A 12248-nucleotide genomic window follows, 5' to 3' on the forward strand; every position below is an offset into this window, starting at 1 on the left:
CATCATGACAAGAGAAAATGAGAGATTTTGATTGATGATTATTGCTCAGAAACAATCTAGACTTTCTATCAAGTGCTCTCTGTATCTTCTCTTTAAGCTCATCAAGAGTGCCATTGAAGAATTAATATCAAAAACAACACTTTGAGACTTCAGTTCTTGTATAAACAGAGGCCACTGATTTCAGTCACATTAAAAGACGATTCTTAAAAGGATCTGAATGTATTGAAACAAACAAATGCTACAACATGGATAATGTATTTATTTGAACATGTCTGCAAGGTTGTAAATGTCACGATTGATTAAAATTTTATCCTGAAATTTATCAAGGACTTCTGAAGTTGCGACATTGCTTTCAAAACCCTTCGACATCTTTGGTGAACCCGACGTGAAAGCGTCGCAGAAATTTCAGGATGGGAGATTCTTCAGCCTCTATTTCAGCCTCTTCTACAATACCAGCTGCGTCTACTTCAGCTCCATCTATGACTGCTGCGTCAAGTACTTCAACGGAGGATCTAAAACAGATTTTGCAGAATATATCCATGTATATGCAGCTCCAAAATCAGCAAACACAATTGTATATGCAGCAGCAACAACAATTGCATCAACAGCAGTTGTCTCAGCAAAGGCAACTCTATTCGGAGCAGGAGAATGCAAACAGCGCGACTAAGGCTATTGAAGCAGTTGAGAATGAGAAGAAGCTATTTGACGGGCATAATGTTTCAGCATATTTAAAGACATATGAGATCAAGATGGGGTTTTTTGGAGTTCCTACTGGACTTATGAGTAAGTACTTCCTTCGTCTTGTCACACCCGCTTTGAGGACAAAAGTGACTGATCTTTTTATTCAAAATACACATTGGCAATATTTTAAGAAGGCCTTGAAAGAAGAATACTTCCTTGAGGACTTTGGTATGGCTACTCGGCGGTCATTCCGAGAGTGGGTCTACATGCCAAACAAAGGTCTCGCTGCTTCGGAGTTGATTCGAGAATTCGAAGAGAGGTATAGTCAGCTTGATGCCATTGAACAAAGAGCATTGGATATTGAAAAAGTTGAGCTTTTCTTGCAAGCTGCAGATCCTGCTCTTCAAGAAGATTTGGGTGAGCTTCTTGAAGATCGCACAAAGCCTATGGGTCTTAAAACTGATTGGCAGGATGCTCAGGATGCAGTCTCGACTTTGACCAAGAGGAGGATATGGAAGACTCGCCTACAGAATGGTTCCATGACACCTACACCATCATCTGCTCCTATGCCTACTTCTATCCCTGTTATTTCTTCTCCTCCTCAGCCAGTTTCTTGGCCTATGCCAGTGCCTACTGTTGCCACTCCACCTATTCCTCCTGTTCCACGACCGATGCCTACACCTTCTGCTCCAAAACCATCCGCTCCATTGGTACCTACTTCTCTTGATGACATAATCAAAGGCATCACAGATTTGACACTGGAGTCAGTCAAAGCGGAGTTGGTGGGAAAGTTGAAGGAGCAGTTTGCTTCGACTGCACCTACTGCTTCTTCTAGCGCTCCTACTGCACCTAGGAGTGCTCCTAGTGCACCTAGGAGAGATCGGAGATGTATTTGGTGTGATAGTACGGAGCTCCAGCATTGCAGGGATTGTGACTCTTTCTAGGATGCAAGGAGGCAGAATTTGGTATATTGGGGGCAAGATGGTAAGATTTGGTTGACTGAGACAGGAGCTCCACTTGCTACCAACTTTGGTAAAGGTGGAATGAAGAAGTTAGTGGAGGACATGGCTGCGCGTACTTCTTATGTGACAGCTAGAGGTGATGCTTCTGCATATGGAGTACAGATTGAGAAGGGATGAGAGACTCAGTCCGTGCTATGGACTTATGCTATGGAGACTGCAAACAAGGGGAAAATTCAGCAAACTGTTTTGACTAGTGCAGGCTCTAGCATCAGATCAGAGACAGGTTGGGACTCGCCTGTTGACAGGTACTCTATTTATGGGGTGATAGTACGGAGCATCAGCATTGCAGGGATTGTGACTCTTTCCAAGATGCAAGGAGGAAGAATTTGGTATATTGGGGACAAGATGGTAAGATTTGGTTGACTGAGACAGGAGCTCCACTTGCTACCAACTTTGGTAAAGGTGGAATGAAGAAGTTAGTGGAGGACATGGCTGCGCGTACTTCTTATGTGACAGCTAGAGGTGATGCTTCTGCATATGGAGTACAGATTGAGAAGGGATCAGAGACTCAGTCCGGGCTATGGACTTATGCTATGGAGACTGCAAACAAGGGGAAAATTCAGCAAACTGTTTTGACTAGTGCAGGCTCTAGCATCAGATCAGAGACAGGTTGGGACGCGCCTGTTGACATGTACTCTATTTATGCTTATTTGGCTAGATCTCATGGTGCAGATGTATTTGTTGAGGAGAAGCGTAAGAGGGATGAAGAAAATCTAAGTGCAGCTAAGAAGACTAGAGGGGGTGAGTTTGTTACTCCACCTACTGCAGGACCGTCTTTAAGACCAGGGCCAGATCGACAGATGGAGGATGCTCAAAAGAGAGAAAAGAGGCAAGAGCCTAGAGAGAGAAAGCAGCCAGGATTCAGATTGATGTCCGATATTGAGACATCTACAGACATGAAGAAAATCTTTAATGATAAGATACTTGGCAGTGAGGTGACTTTCACTATTTCTGAGATTTTGGGCATCTCAAAAAGAGAGTTTCAGGATCAGTTTCAGGAGGTCCTGAAGAGGAAAAGGCATGCATTGTCTACCACTGATACACAGGGAGTTTTGATTGGGGAGTTGGATGAGGATGAGGATGAGGTTATGGTTGATAATGCTTCTGTTTTTCCGCAGGTAGAGAAGAGGGTTCAGCCTATGCATTATGCTGAAATTGATGAGCATGTCATGATACCGCGTAGTCATTTTTCGCGGAGCCATTGGGCTAGGGCAACTACAGAGACAATGGTAAAGATTGGAGAGAAACAGGTGCCTTATGTTGCATTGGTTGATCATGGTTCAGAGATTAATCTCATAGTTCGTGGAGTTTATGAGAGTAATAGATGGCCTATGGATGTAGAGCATGGGTGGCATATGAGAGCCGCCAATAACACTGTAGGTGATTTGTATGCTGCCTGTCCTAGTGTCAGGGTTTCTATTGGTGATGTAGAGGAGGATTTTCATTTCTTTGTGCAGGATTCATGCTCTTATCCCATAATTCTTGGTCAGCCATTCATTACAGAGATGCGCATGGAAACAAAGGTCATGGATGATGGATCTACTTATGCACGGATTCGCAGTAAAGATGGTATGAGAGCAGTTCAGTTTATGACTGTATGTGTGAACCATGTTAGAAACAGAGATACTCTCAGAGATGCACCTTTGCCCACTGTGAGGGATTCGGGTTTTCATTAGGTACCGCCGTTTCGCGAGACGACGGTGGTACAGAGGAGAGGAGATTGGAGTTATCACCTCCTGGCAGCGGTGTTTTCTCCTCCGATTTTGTTGGGATTTCAGCAAACAGTTCGATGAGTTATCGGAAGACTTCTAGGTTGCCTGGAGCTGCCAGGCAGTATATATGCAGGAAGGAGAAAAAATTGAAAAATGCAGGAATTTTGGAGGATGATGAGCACATAGATGGGATGTATGACAGTGTGATTTGTGCAGATACGATGACAGAGATGGGAGATATGCTGAAAACTGATATGCTGAATTGTCACGGTAATGTACTAGTGCAGTCCCTGGTTATGTTTCATGAAATTGCAGATTTTATGTCACAGATTGAGTCAGACGCTAAGGTAACTCAGCAAAAAGTGTTGAGTGCTGAAGAAATTCAGCAAAGAGAGTTTCCAGCTGGTTATGATCAGCTTTCAGAGAGACAGAGGGCTGAAAATTTTCAGCCAACAGAGTTTATTGCTGAAATATTTCAACATTCAGAGTTTGGGGCTAATTCTATGCAGTCCATAGAGCAGAGGGCTGAGAATATTCAGCCATTGGAGTGCAGAATTGCTGATTTACAGCAAGGTTTATGTAATGCAGAAGAGCATAATGAAGCCAGGGTTGCCACGAAATACAAAACTGTGGATAAGAAGGTGAAGCCGATTGCTGTATCGCTTCCACCTGACAATGATCAGCAAATAGAGAGGGCTGCTAAACAGCAAATTTTGAGGAATCCAAAGTATATTGGTCATAAATTTTCAGTAGAGACTCTTGCTGAATTGAAAATTGGAAATGGTGATTTCTTGCTACCCATAGAGAAGCAATGCTTTCAGGAGATGCTTGAGCGTCATGGAAGGGGATTTGCTTTTTTCCCACATGAGATTGGATGTATGAAACCTGATATTGTTGCTCCTATGGTCATTTTTACTATTCCTCATATCCCATGGAATCTCCGACCTATTCTAGTGCCTAAAGCACACTTGCCAAAGCTGATTGATTTATTGAATGAGAAAATCAGGATGGGAATCCTTGAGCCTTCATATGCACCATACTCAAACAGGTGGTTTACAGTTCCAAAGAAGAATGGTACTCTCCGATTTATTCAGGACATGCAGCCAGTGAACAGAGTTACTATCAGGAATGTTGGTATAGGTCCAATTGTGGATGAGTTTGCAGAGGCATTTGCTGGACGTGCTATCTATTCTTTGGGTGATTTGTATTCAAGATATGATCAGTGTCAACTGGCTTTGGAAAGCAGGGACATAACCACCATAAGAACTCCTATTGGGCTTGTCAGGATGTGTACCTTGCCTCAAGGTGCCACTAATTCTGTTGCGCATATGATGAATGCCATGCATAAGGTTCTTCGTGATTACGTACCTCAGCTTACTATGCCTTTCTTGGATGATGTACCCATTAAGGGGTGTGCAGAAGAAGAGAAGAATGAGAGTCTAAATGAGCAAGGATGTAGATATTTTGTGGCTGATCATATTTCAGCATGTGAGAAGATTTTGGCCAGGTTAGAAGAAGTGAACTTGACACTTTCAGGGCAAAAATTTGTTTTTGGAGTGAATGAGGTTGTCATTGTTGGGCATATGTGTGGATATTATGGCAGGAAACCCTCACCTGATAAGGTGAATGCTATAGGAAAGATTGCGGAGTATTGTTCTACCACTTCAGAGGTATGGAGATTCATTGGAGCTTGTGTGTTTTATATGATTTGGATACCTCATTTTGCACACATAGCAGATTGTTTGTATCAGCTGCTTCGAAAGGGGCAGAAATTCTATTGGGATGAGAGCCACACTAAAGCCATGCGGAAATTGAAGAAGTTATTGCAGAATGCTCCTACTCTCAGGAAAGCAGATTATAATTGTGGAAGGCCTATTGTATTGACAGTTGACACTAGTCCAATTGGCATAGGTTGGGCTGTGGGTCAAGATGATGCAGATGGAAATAGGTATGCTATTCGGTTTGGGGCGAAAGTCCTAAACGAGAGACAGAGGAGATATCCGCAAATCAAGAGGGAGTTATTGGGAATTGTCACAGCTCTCAAATGTGACAAGGAGTACTTTATTGGAGCTTCAGTTGTGGTAGAGACAGATTGCTTGTCATTGATTGGTATGATCACGAGTTGCTCTACTCCGGATATAGCTATGCTGAGATGGATTGCATATATCACGTCATTAAATCCGGAATTTAAACACATAGCAGATATGTTGTCTAGAGCCAGATATGATGATGAGGAGACTCTACTTGCAGAAGAGGATGATGCAGAAGTTTTAGCCACTATGTTTGTCATGTCTATGATATTGTGGCTTTCACAGAAGAACTCTATGTTGGAGATTGGTTGCAAATTGGCGGGTACCTTAGTACACTAAGCAAAAGAGATGAATGGACAGATGAAGAGTTCAAGAAGATCAGAAGGAAAGCCTATGGTTATTTTCTCAAGGACGGATTTCTTTGGAAGCATCCGAAGAAAAGAGGTGGATTACCTTTGCGGATTGTCTGCGATAGAGAGACACAGTTACAGGTGATGAGGGAGTTTCATGAGAGTCCTTGGGCTGGTCATAGAGGAGTGTGGGCTACTTATGAGAAAATCAAGGAGAAATATTGGTGGAAAGGCATGTATAGAGATGTTTCTCACTTTGTTGAGACTTGCAGAGACTGCCAGATGTATTCAATAGTGCGTCATCGAGATGAGCTTCATCCGACCTATCCGCTATGCATTCATTATAAGTGGGTAGTTGATTTGGTTACCATGCCTATGGGTCTATGGCAGATGAGGTACATTGTTTTGGCTAGAGAGGATCTTACCAATCATGTTGAGGGCAGATCTTTGAGAACGAAGACCACTAGTGTAGTGTGTAAGTTCTTATTGGAGGAAATTTTCTGCAGGTATGGTTGTGTGGGTAAGATCACTGTGGATCGTGGTGAATTGGATGCAGATGAAGCTAGGGAGTTTTTCTCTCATCTAGGAATCAAGTTGGCTCTAACCACAGCATATAATCCAGAGGGAAATGGGAAGAGTGAAAGAGGGCATCCGCCGATAGTGAAAGCATTAGCCAAAGCATACAGAGGATGGATTGGAAAATGGCCAAGACTTCTACCATTTGCTTTATGGGCTGATCGTATGACTCATAGTGTTACCACAGGATATATGCCTGCAGAGTTGATGTATGGTCAGAAACCTGTTATGCCGATTGAGACTTGTGCTTTGACTTGGTCAGTTTTACCTTGGCAGGAAGATTTGACGAGAGAGGAGCTCTTAGCTCTTCGGATTCGACAGTTGGAGAGGAGACCAGAGGATATTCAGCTAGCTATTGACAGGTTGAAGGTTGCTAGACTAAGGAATAAGGACAGGTTTGATAGCAGGCATCGCTTGCGGCCTAGAGCAATAGAAGAGGGAGATTGGGTATTGGTCTTTGATAGTAGCCTTGAAAATCAGCATACTGCACTTCGGAAGATGGTGAAAAGATGGTTTGGGCCGTACATAGTTAGACATGTCTTTGATAATGCAACATATGAGCTGACTGAATTGGATGGGACAATGCTTAGAGTGCCTATTGCTGGAAAAAGAATCGAGATTTTCAAGAAAAGGGATGATGAGGACTATGCATTGGAAGAATTTGCAAGAGAAGAGCAACGAGAAGAAACTCCAATGGAAGAGACAGATGATATGACAGATAATCTTGTTGATCTACCAGAAATGCATAATGAAGAGATTGATCTGTTTGTGGATCTAGATGATAATGATCATGGGTAGTTGGCCCATCCGGAGGATGCGCAGGATTAGAGGGGGTGCATGTCGTATTGCTGCACATTCGAGGTGTGTAAACCACCCAAAAGTCGTGTGTGTGATTTGATACTTTGTACATACTTAGTTGTTATGTTTGCTCTTTCATTCTATGCCGAAGACGGAGAACAATAAGGAATTTTGGTAGACTGGTAACTCGAGATGCAATCTCATGGGCTACACTTATTTCAAGATATGCCGATTATGGAACTTTGCGAGGGAGGAGAGCTGTTGGATCGCATTCTCTCACGGGGCGGAAGATACTCTGAGGAGGATGCAAAAGTTATTGTGGTTCAAATTTTGAACATAGTATCCTTCTGCCACTTGCAAGTTGTTGTTCATCGGGATCTGAAGCCAGAGAATTTTCTTTTCACAATGAAGGATGAAGCTGCACCAATGAAGGCTATTGATTTCGGTCTGTCGGATTTTGTCAAGCTAGAGGAGAGACTTAATGACATCGTGGGAAGTGCCTACTATGTTGCACCTGAAGTTCTTCATCGATCATACAGCACATAGGCTGATGTTTGGAGCATTGGAGTTATTACTTATATTCTTCTTTGTGGAAGTCGGCCTTTTTGGGCTCGCACTGAGTCGGGGATATTTCGGGCTGTGATCCGTGCTGATCCCAGTTTTGATGAGCTGCCTTGCACCCCTGGCTTCGTGGAGATAATAAGATTCCTTTGGATATATTGGTTTACAAGTTGGTGAAAGCTTATCTCCGATCGTCACCTTTGAAACGAGCAGCTTTAAAGGCTTTGTCCAGGACTCTTACAGAAGATAGTTGGTTTATCTTCGTGCCCAGTATACCCTGCTAGAACCTAATAAGGATGGGCGTGTCACTCTTGAGAACTTCCGACAGGCTTTTCTGAGAAATGCTTTTCTGAGGCTATTGTGGGAAAAAAAGAGAGCTTTATTGGCCGTTTTGCTTTTCTGAGGACAGGGAGGAGCTTTTGTTTTTTAATCGAATTTGGGGGGGAAAAGATTAACGAAAAAAAGAAAGACACGAAGTTTTTTTTGGAAAGAGCTTTTTCAATCAGAAAAAGGATAGACAGCCTTCACGGGAGAAGGGGGAGAGGATACTCTGTGGAAAAAAAAAAGAGGAAAAACAAAGGAGGGCTCGGAAAAAGACGACTACTGGAATAGAAGAAAGGGAGGCAATTGCTGCGGAAACAGGGAGGAACGATGATAATGACGTAGAAGAATCTTTGAAGACGAGGCAACAACGGAAACTGCAGGAGGAACGTGTAGAAGAGAGCCGAAGATGAGCTCAGACGTGGAGGAAAAAAACAAATCCTACGAAGGGGAAAGCATATACGGAGGAAAATTTCCTGATGAGAACTTCATCCACAGTCACTCTGAGTGAGGGGTTTTATCAATGGCAAATGCCGGCCGTAATACAAACGGCTCTCAGTTTTTCTTGACTTTTGGACCTGCTCCACATTTGGATGGGCCAGTAAGACACATTTCTTACATGTCGTCACACATGATCTAAGTAATAGGGGACTGGTTTTCTGGGCGACTTCGAGGAGCAGTGGGCTTTACGGAGTGTGAGGAAGGGGAGGATGGTCGTCTGGTCTGGAAGGGTGCTTCGGGGCAAAAACCTTTCAGAATTTATATTGAAGGAAATTCAATAGCCACAGAAGCTGCTAGGCGTGCTCCGAGCTTCATCAAGGAGAGTTTTTCTAAACTGGAGCCAAAAATTAGGCCGTCGACAGTCTGAAGGGAAAATCAACCTGTGTAGCTGTTACGACCTCCCACTTACCTACTTCGACAAAACAATTTTGATTGACAGCGCAATACTTTGGAGGAAGTTTGTTTTGATGATCATCAATCACGATAGGGAAAGCGTAGATCAATGTTGCTATAGCTGTTGCCCTCCCTCGTTCAATTGATATGCCCGTCTCCATTAATGACACAAAGCCTTCTTTTAGTGATGACCATGGCAATCCAATTGCGGGTTCCCTCAACAAGATCATCTCAGCAAACTCTTTGCTGCTACTAGCAATGCTGTCCTGTGGGGTGAATTCTCTAAGGCCTATCAGAGAGGCACATGTAAAAAAATAATAATTGGGAACATCGACTTACTGCTTTGTCTTCCTTGCGGATACTTGCAAGTATCTGAAAGCGACCAGCATTTACTGTTATGATTTTCTCTGTGCTACTTGATGCATATTCATGGAACTGTTATTCTATTCTCTACAACCAGCAGTAGCAGAATCTACCCATACAATTTTTGACAGAGGACTGGAGTTGCAGAAGACAGAACCAGCACAAATTTCTACACCTCTTTCTGGAATCTAAAGACACAAATTTTTTCTCTTGTGAATGACATCATGACAAGAGAAAATGAGAGATTTTGATTGATGATTATTGCTCAGAAACAATCCAGACTTTCTATCAAGTGCTCTCTGTATCTTCTCTTTAAGCTCATCAAGAGTGCCATTGAAGAATTAATATAAAAAACAACACTTTGAGACTTCAGTTCTTGTATAAATAGAGGCCACTGATTTCAGTCACATTAAAAGATGATTCTTAAAAGGATCTGAATGTATTGAAACAAACAAATGCTACAACATGGATAATGTATTTATTTGAACATGTCTGCAAGGTTGTAAATGTCACGATTGATTAAACTTTTATCCTGAAATTTATCAAGGAATTCTGTGATGGTGCCCATAGAGTCTGGCACGCCCAACACAATGTCCCAAATAGAAATAACATATCCGTGCGCATAGGCGCATACAAAATAATAATGAATAATCGATGCCTCAATAGACATGACAAAATATAGGCGTGGCGCCTATCAAAATATAATCCATAGGTCGAATACTCGCTAGACTCCAATGCTTTCCTCCACAACTGATGTTATCTCTACACATCAAACTGAAGCATTCACAATCGTTAGTAAAATAATACAATTAAACCGACAAAAGTGAATACCTAGTAGTCTTCAGCTACATAAATCAACTGGTTAGAAATAAATCCTAACCTTAATTTATTACGAGTGCGCACTCTAAACTCATAAACGTTTATTAATTTAATATGCATTTTGCGGAATCACCCGCTATGGAATCACCCATGTACACACTAAATTAATGAAACGCCCGAAAAGGACAGGCGTCCCCATCAACTTCTCGCACAAAGAATCCACTTTGTGTATGAGCCCCGGTTATCAAAGTTTACGGAATCCACTGTAAAACCTCACGGAATCCACCGTGGCATGGAATCCACCGTGGAATATGCCTCCTGGCATCATACCCCCGGGGTGGGATAGCAATTGACCTCAATTGCTATTAGCTCAATGTGGAGCTAACAGAGTGGGGAAAGCATTGAAGTCTCTAGTGTGGATCCATTGTGCTTCCTCTACAGGATGGTTCTTAAATTTAACTAGATATCTAGAATACCTTCGGCCAGTTCTAGTGGTCATAAAGTCAGTGTCTATGATAGCTTCTGGTTCAAGTATTTCAGTCTCTTCCTCTAATAAAGGTGGGTTTTCATAAACAGGGTGGACAGGTAATTGGCCTCTAAATGGTCTCAATAAACTAATGTGAAATGTATTGTGAATTTTCCAATGAGATGGTAATTCTAACTTGAATGCATTGTCATTAATTTTATGAATGATTCTAAATGGTCCATAGAATCTAGGAGCTAGTTTGACAACTAGATGTCTATCTACACTTTGCAGTCTACGTTTTTCTATTCTCAGCCAAACATAATCATCAACTTTGAAATTCATGGCTTGTCTTTTCTTGTTGGCTTGTTTGGTATATGATTGCTGGGCTTTAGCAATCATATCTTTAACTTCATCAAATATACTATTATGCATACTAGCAATATCATCAGCACTTTGAATTCTATTAGACAAAGATGCAACAGGTGTAGATAATCTATATCCATAAATGACTTCAAACGGTGCTTTCTTTGTAGATGTGTGCGGTGTATTGTTATATGCAAACTATAATAAATGCAAATGGGTGTCCCATGTCTGAGGTTTAGAGATAGTATATGCACGTAAAAGATCTAGAATGGTGCTGTTTGTGGCTTCTGTTTGTCCATTAGTTTCTGGATGAAATGCAGATGAGAAATCAATCTTTGTGCCTAGATTAGCAAACAGGGTAATCCAAAAATTGTTACAAAATCTAGAATCACGATCTGAAATGATAACTTTTGGCAATCCATGGTTAGTAAAAACAGTTTTCAAAAATAATTGTGCTGCTTGTGATGCTGTTAAAGTTTTCTTACATGGAATGAAATATGCTTGTTTACTAAATCTATCTACAACTGTCCAAATCATATCATGGTTAGATTTAGTATTTGGTAAACCAGTAATGAAATCCATAGAAATTTGTTCCCAAGGTTTAGATGGAATAGACAAAGGCATAAGTAATCCATACTGTTTACCATGATGTCTCTTAACTCTTTGACAAATCAAATATTCAGAAACAAAGTTAGATACATCTGCATCCATATGCGGCCAATAAAAATCTTTAGTTAACATACGTAATGTAGATATGATACCTCTATGACCTTGATATGGGGGACAATGAATTTCATTCAAAACAAAAGATCGGAATGGAATAGTAACACACAGTCTCTTTTCATAAAACATAAATCCATCATTGTATGACAATGAATCAACAGGAATGAAATTATTTTGAACTAATTTATTCCAATCAGAATGAAAAGTAATATCCTGGTGATATGTATCTTTCATAGCAATCAAAGAATCAAAAGATATGACTGAAATATTATGAATTACAGGTCTTCTACTCAATGCATCAGCCACTACATTTTCTTTTCCAGGTTGGTATTGAATGATAGGATGAAAACTTTGAATGAAGGAGGCCCATTTGATATGTCGGTCAGAGATTTGGGGTTGGCTAAGTAAATGTCTAATACTTTACTGATCGGTCTTTATCATAAATTCTGAACCCATTAAGTAGTGTTTCCACTGTCTTAATGCTTGTACAACTGCTAATAGTTCTTTGTCATAGGTGGAATATTTCAGCTCAGAGGGTTTCAACTTACAACTAGAATATGCTATAGGAT

At 41.3% G+C, this 12248-nt stretch overlaps 1 pseudogene; it reads left to right on the forward strand.

The window, feature by feature from the left end:
- Positions 1–7394: 7394 nt before the first annotated feature.
- Positions 7395–8133, forward strand: LOC148017993 (CDPK-related kinase 3 pseudogene; annotated as a pseudogene).
- The last annotated feature ends 4115 nt before the right edge of the window (positions 8134–12248 follow it).

Source organism: Lygodium microphyllum, chromosome 21, assembly GCF_053477565.2.
Source record: "Lygodium microphyllum isolate KBCC chromosome 21, Lygodium_microphyllum_v1.1.10, whole genome shotgun sequence".
NCBI classification, from domain to species: domain Eukaryota; kingdom Viridiplantae; phylum Streptophyta; class Polypodiopsida; order Schizaeales; family Lygodiaceae; genus Lygodium; species Lygodium microphyllum.